Raw genomic sequence first — 7,358 nt, forward strand, 5'->3', positions numbered from 1 at the left:
AACAATCTCTTGAGAGTTACTGATGTAACATGCGGTTGGACAAGAGGACCACCAAGACATAAAGTAACTTGGTGGTGGGTTGAGGGTGTAGAAGCTGCAGTTAAGGAGAAAAGAAGGCTTTTCTGGGAATGGAAGAAGGGTGGTAGCAAAGAGGGAATATTTGGCTGCCAAGCATAGGGCTAGAAGAGAGGTATACAGTGCAAAGTCTGAGTCACAGAGACTATTACTTGATAACCTAAATCATGGGGATAGGAAAAATATGATATTTAGGGTGGCAGGTCAGGTGAAGAGGGGTAATCGGGATATTATAGGTGAGCAGTGTGTGAAGAATGATGAAGGAAGGGTAGTGGTGAACAGTGAGAATATTAAAGATGCATGGAGTGAACATTATAGCCGGTTGGTAAATGAGGAGTCTGACTGGGACAGGGAAGGTTTGGAGCCAGCAGATCCAGTGTCTGGCCCTTGACCTTTGAATGCTGCTGCTACTGTGAGTGAGGCAATAAGCAGGATGAAGGTGGGGAAGGCAGCAGGTGTGTCTGGGTTGACTGCCGAAATGTTGAAGGCCTCAGGAGATACAGGGGTGAGGTTAGTCACTGACCTGATAAATAGGATTACTTATGAGTGTGTTGTCCCAGATGATTGGCTGAAGAGTGTAACTGTAAATGTGTATAAAGGGAAGGGTGATGCCCTGGAAAGAGGAAATTATAGAGGTATAAAGCTTTTAGATCAGATAATGAAGGTACTGGAGAGAGTTTTAGAAGGTATGATTAGAGAAAGTGTGAATATTGATGAGATGCAGTTTGGGTTTATGCCAGGTAGGGGGACCACTGATGCCATAATCATTGTTCGATAGCTTCAGGAAAAATATATTGGTAGGAGAAGGGATTTTTACTTTGTTTTTGTTGATTTGGAAAAAGCCTTTGACAGAGTCCCTAGAGTGGTGGTGAAGTGGGCAATGAGAAAGCTTGGCTTGGAGGAGTGGCTGGTTAGGGTGGTTATGGCTATGTATGTGGGTGCTCACACCCAGGTAAGAGTGAATGGAGATTTGAGTGATGGGTTTTCCGTGAATGTTGGTGTGCATCAGGGGTCAGTTTTGAGTCCCTTATTGTTTATCATGGTACTTGAAGCCCTTTCACGTGACTTTAGAAACGGACTCCCGTGGGAGTTGTTGTATGCTGACGATTTGGTGTTGATTGCAGAGAACGAAAGGGAGGTGGAGGAAAGGTTTAGGAAATGGAGAGATGGTATGGGGCACAAGGGCTTAAGGGTAAATGCAGGTAAAACAAAAGTGATGATATCTAGGGCTGGTGGCGGTACTGTCAAAGACAAGGGAGAGTGGCCATGTGCAGTTTGCCACAAGGGCGTGGGAAGTAATTCCATATTGTGCGGTGCTTGTGATAAATGGGAGCATTAGAGATGTAGTGCCATCAGAGGTAGACAGCGAGATAATGCTGATTTTATGTGTACTGCGTGTCGGGGAGAGCAGGTGGAGATTGTCATAAGTGAAAGGATTGAACTTGCTGGCGAATCTCTTGAGTGTGTGGAAGAGTTTTGTTATTTGGGAGACATGTTGTGTGCTGGAGGTGGGGCTGGAGCTAGCTCTTTGGCTAGGGTGAGAAGTGGTTGGAAGAAGTTCAGGGAGCTCTTGCCTTTCCTGACATTGAGAGGACTCTCCCTACGTGCTAAGGGGTCTTTGTATGCAGCATGTGTTAGGAGTGTAATGCTGTATGGTAGTGAGACCTGGGCAGTAAAGGAGGAGGATATTCGCCGGCTCAGACGTATAGAAATGACAATGATTAGGTGGATGTGTAGTGCGTCCCTGCGTCCAAGGTCTGGGGGGGTTGGGTTTACGATGGAAAAGTTGAGAGGTAGGATGGGACTGGAGTGTATTGGTGTTGTGATGAGGAGAGGTAGATTGAGGTGGTTTGGATATGTGGAGAGGATGGGGGATGATAATTGGGTGAGGAAGGTGAGAAGTGTTAATATTGGGGATGGGGTTATGAGGGGTAGACCGAGAAAGACATGGGGCGAGGTCATTAAGTGTGATCTCAGGGTTAAGGGACTGAACAGGGAGGCTGCAATGGATCGTGCAGCGTGGAGAGCCGCCATTAGGTGACCAAGGCCGACACATGCAAGCATGTTGGGGCCTTTAAAAAAGAAACGAAACGATGAAGATATAGGTATGTGGACAGATGGTTCGATAAATAAACAGATGGACAGATAAACAGATGGCCAGACAGATGTGGGTGAGCAGATAGACAAAAGGATGAATGGCTGGACAGAAGGACAAAGACAGATGGCTAGAGATATATGGAGACTTACATAGATACATTTATATAAAGATAAAGATACACAAACGAAGAAAGACAGATACAGATAATTATAATCCAGCAGATATACCAAGACAAACAGACAGACAGATAGATAGATAGACAGATCGACAGACAGATACATAAATAGACAGATAAAGAGACAAATAGATAGACAGACAGATAAGTGCGTATTACATTTCTTTAACACTAAATTGGCCTAGACTTTTATCCTCTTACAGCTTAATGCTATGGCTATATATGCTTTCTGTAGCACTTCTTCATGACTAGCATCAGATCCTTGTGTTAATCTATTGCTACATATCAGCAGTGAAGATGGAGAGATGGCAGTATTAGGCCAAGTTGAAGTGAAAGGAGTATTGTGTTTAAAAAATTATCCGTATTAATATTAACCTGTAAAAGTCCCATATGAAAAGTATATGAAAAATTGTCTGATTCTGAGAGAGAGAGAGAGAGAGAGAGAGAGAGAGAGAGAGAGAGAGAGAGAGAGAGAGAGAGAGAATCCTTGGTGGCAATACATGACAGAAAAACCGTCTTGTCGCCAATCGGGGATTCAGAGAGAGAGAGAGAGAGAGAGAGAGAGAGAGAAACCCTCTAGTCACCTAGTGGGGAATCAAACCTATGCATGGCTGGCACTCCACTGTGTGTGTGTGTGTGTGTGTGTGTGTGTACTAACAAACACCAACCACCATAAATATAAATAAATAAATAAATAAATAACTTAAGAGGGAACTAAAAAGCCTGCAAAACTTATCCCTCTCCATGTGAAGTTGTTGTTGCCTGGCTGAGCAACCTGTTGACTGCAGGTAAGCAACTGCCCCTACAAGGTCATCTCATAGGTTCCCCACACTCACTGATGCTGTGTGTGTGTGTGTGTGTGTGTGTGTGTGTGTGTGTGTGTGTGTGTCATGTGCATTATGTGTGTTATGTCTGTGTGTTAATCCAGTGCTCATTTTTTTTTTTTAAATACAAGGAAGAAGGAACCAAAGGCCAGGAGCCCGCAAAGCGTTCCCTTCAAGAAAAACAAAAAACAATACAACAGAGAGCCAAATTCAAGATCCTTTCATTTCGAGATGCCTGGACACACTGTATGTGAAAGATTGGAGATCATAGGAAGCAGGAAATACAGACACAGGGAGACAGTTCCAGAGTTGACCTCTTGTATAAATGAAGGAGCGGGAGTAACGGTTGTGTGTGCTATGTTGTGTTAATGCAGTGCTATGTTGTGTGTATCTATTGTATGTATCTATTGTACAGGCAGGGCACGTGTCACCTGTCATTCCATCCAACCCAGTTCTTAGCTGATAACTTAGAGGGCTGGCTGATGTCTTGATCTAAGTCTACTACATTAACCCAACCAGCTCTACTTTCTCTTAATGCAAGGAAAAAGGAACCAAAGGCCAGAGCCCCACAACACTGTTCCCTCCAAGAAAAAAACAGAAGTAAGATAAGAGAGAGCCAAAATCAAGATCCGTTCATATTGTGATGTCTGGACACACTGAGTTAGACTGGAGGTCATAGGCAGAAATACAGTGAAAGGAAGATACTGTAGCTGCAGAGTTGACCTGTTGCACACATGAAGGACTGGGAATCATGGTTAACTCCTGCATTAGAGTGTTGGACAGAAAAGGAATGAGAGTTTGTTGCCAAATGGGTACTACTTAAGGATACCTCTGATGGCATCCACAGGAAATTAATGAGAGAGAAAAAGATGTGCTGATACTAAGATGCCTGGACACATTTGTAAAAGACTGGAGGTCATAGCCAGTGGGAAAGACATACTGAGGAAGACAGTTGTGTATCAACACAGACAGATGCATAAATGGTTAGTATAGAGATGGATGAGTGGGTGACTGGATGAAGAGGTACACAGAGGTAGATGAATGGACAGTTCAATATTCAGACATAATAATAATAATAATAATAATAATAATAATAATAATAATAATAATAATAATCCATCCATCCATCCGTCATCCAATCCTACTGTACACTGCCCCATGAGGAGCGTAGGAGCCCGGGGCTAGGCAGTTAGTCCCGACATTTAAGATGAGAGTGACCAGCCTCACTCATCTCTAAGTGGCATGACATTAACAATCAACCTCAACCATCCCTTGGATATAAACCTTCACCGGCTCAATTCAATTGGAGCTCAATAATTACCCACTAAACCACCAGGCACCAAAATTTGGTTATATGATTAATAATAATCTGTCTATTCTATCTATTGCCAGACGCCTAAATCCCGTTAGGGGTGGCCACAAACAAATCGCCTCCACGTCGTCCTGTCCCCCGCCATTTCACTGCCCTGCTCCCAACTCACACACCTCTCTTTCATATACCTCTTCACCCCATCCCTCCATCTCATCCTCGGCCTCCCCCTCCCTCTCCCCCCTCCACCTCACTCACATATACCTCTTCACCCCATCCCTCCATCTCATCCTCGGCCTCCCCCTCCCTCTCCCCCCTCCACCTCACTCACATATACTCTCTTCGTCAGTCTTTCACCCTCCATCCTCTCCACATGGCCAAACAACCTCAGTGTGTTCCTCCTAATGCTTCCTATCACATCCACATCCACACCACAACGCTCTTTTATATCCTCATTTGTCAGTCTGTCTCTCCATGTGACTCCACAGGCTCCTCTTAAATAACTCATTTCCACTGCTCTCACTCTTGACTTGTGTCCTTCCAGCATCGTCCAAGCTTCACTTCCATACGTTAGAGTTGGCATCACAATACTGTCATGTAGTAACTTTTTCACTTCCATGCTCACTTCCCTGTTTCTTATCACTGCTTTCAAGGAACCAGCAACCTTTCTTCCCTGCTGTACCCTTTCAAGCACTTCACCCTCCAAACCTCCATCCTTACTCATCACACTACCCAAGTACTTAAACGTACTCACATTTTCCAATTCCTCACCATCCAACCTCGCTGTACATTCACTGACTTCACCTCTCTCAAAGACCATCACTTTACTCTTCCCTACATTCGCCTTTAGATTCCGTTTCTTACACACTCTCCCAAACTCATCCACCAAGCCTTGCAGCTCCCCTTCGTCTTCACTTAACAACACAGTATCATCTGCAAACAACAGTACAGGGAGTTTCCAAATACTACCCTTTCTCACCAGGGCCACTCCAACATCCACTACCTTACCTTGTACCTCTTTTATTACCCCATCCATGTACAGATTGAACAACCATGGAGATATGACACATCCCTGTTTCAAACCAACCTTCAAAGAGAAAAATTCACTCAGTTCACTATCCACACGCACTGCAGCCTTAGCACCCTCATACACACTCTTAACAGCATTCAACAACTTCCCATCTACTCCATATACTCTTAATACTTTCCACAATCCTTGTCTATCCACCCTATCATATGCTTTCTCTGAAAATATATAAAAAGTTGTCCATCTTTTGTTGTAGTAAATCAAATTTAGATTGTACATGGTTCGACTCCCTGCTGTTGCTGGTAACTTAATGAAGAAAAAAATGGTAGTGTAATAGTTGTAGCCATCAATGTCAGCATTGATTATGTATAGTAGTGTAATAGTAGTGTAATAGTTGTAGCTATCAATGTCAGCATTGATTGTGTATAGTAGTGTAATAGTAGTGTAATAGTTGTAGCCATCAATGTCAGCATTGATTATGTATAGTAGTGTAATAGTAGTGTAATAGTTGTAGCCATCAATGTCAGCATTGATTGTGTATAGTAGTGTAATAGTTGTAGCCATCAATGTCAGCATTGATTGTGTATAGTAATGTAATAGTAGTGTAATAGTTGTAGCCATCAATGTCAGCATTGATTGTGTATAGTAGTGTAATAGTAGTGTAATAGTAGTAGCCATCAATGTCAGCATTGATTGTGTATAGTAGTGTAATAGTAGTGTAATAGTTGTTGCCATCAATGTCAGCATTGATTGTGTATAGTAGTGTAATAGTAGTGTAATAGTTGTAGCCATCAATGTCAGCATTGATTGTGTATAGTAGTGTAATAGTTGTAGCCATCAATGTCAGCATTGTGTATAGTAGTGTAATAGTAGTGTAATAGTAGTAGCCATCAATGTCAGCATTGTGTATAGTAGTGTAATAGTAGTGTAATAGTTGTAGCCATCAATGTCAGCACATATTGTCTATAGATGTGGGTGAATTTCTTTGAAGTGATAAGTGTTGTGGTACATTGTACTTATGGACGTCCCTGCCAGGGTTGATGGTAGCCAAGCATATACTGTACTCAAGGTAGTGTACTGACTCTTACCATTAATAGTGGATGGCAACACTTTGTACCATTTAGAAACGCTCCAACCTGCTGCCAAGTGTCTGCCTTGGTCACCTAATGGTGGCTCTTCACACTGCTCAGTCTCTGGCAGCCTCCCTGTTCAGTCCTTTATCCCGAATTCACTCTGTTAGTACTGTATATAGGATCCATCATTCTTGCATGCGTCAGCCTTGGTCACCCAATGGCAGCTCTCCACACTGCTCAATCTCTGGCAGCCTCCCTGTTCAGTCCTTTATCCTCAAGTGACTCTGTTAGTATTGTATCATTTATAGGATCCATCATTCTTGCATGTGTCAGCCTTGGTCACCTAGTGGTCGCTCTCCACACTGCTCAATCTCTGGCAGCCTCCCTGTTCAGTCCCATATCCCTGAGATCACACTGTATGACCTCGTGCCAGGTCTTTTGGGTGTGCCTCTTGACCCAGCCCCTGATGTTTCTAGTGGCCAATAATTACTGATAAGAATGATAAAGCAGAAGTGTGTCTCCATTAATTACACCAGCTTGCTCAGTACCTACAGCCTTTGGGAAGTTTTTGGCGGTGAAATTGAAAAGGGCAGAATTCCGGCATCATTTTGAGCAGCGTTGTATTAGTGAGATACAAGCGTGTTGGGTGTAGTCAAGTAATGTATCAGTAAATGTCATATAGGATTTGTATACAGGGAGTGGGTTTATTTCTGTAGCTTAGGACTCATTATTTGCCTTCCTTAAGCATCCTATTGAGAGATTGTCTGTGGTTAGGGA

The sequence above is a fragment of the Coenobita brevimanus genome, chromosome 20 (genome assembly GCF_032717465.1).
Source record: "Coenobita brevimanus isolate Jiangsu-jjx chromosome 20, ASM3271746v2, whole genome shotgun sequence".
NCBI classification, from domain to species: domain Eukaryota; kingdom Metazoa; phylum Arthropoda; class Malacostraca; order Decapoda; family Coenobitidae; genus Coenobita; species Coenobita brevimanus.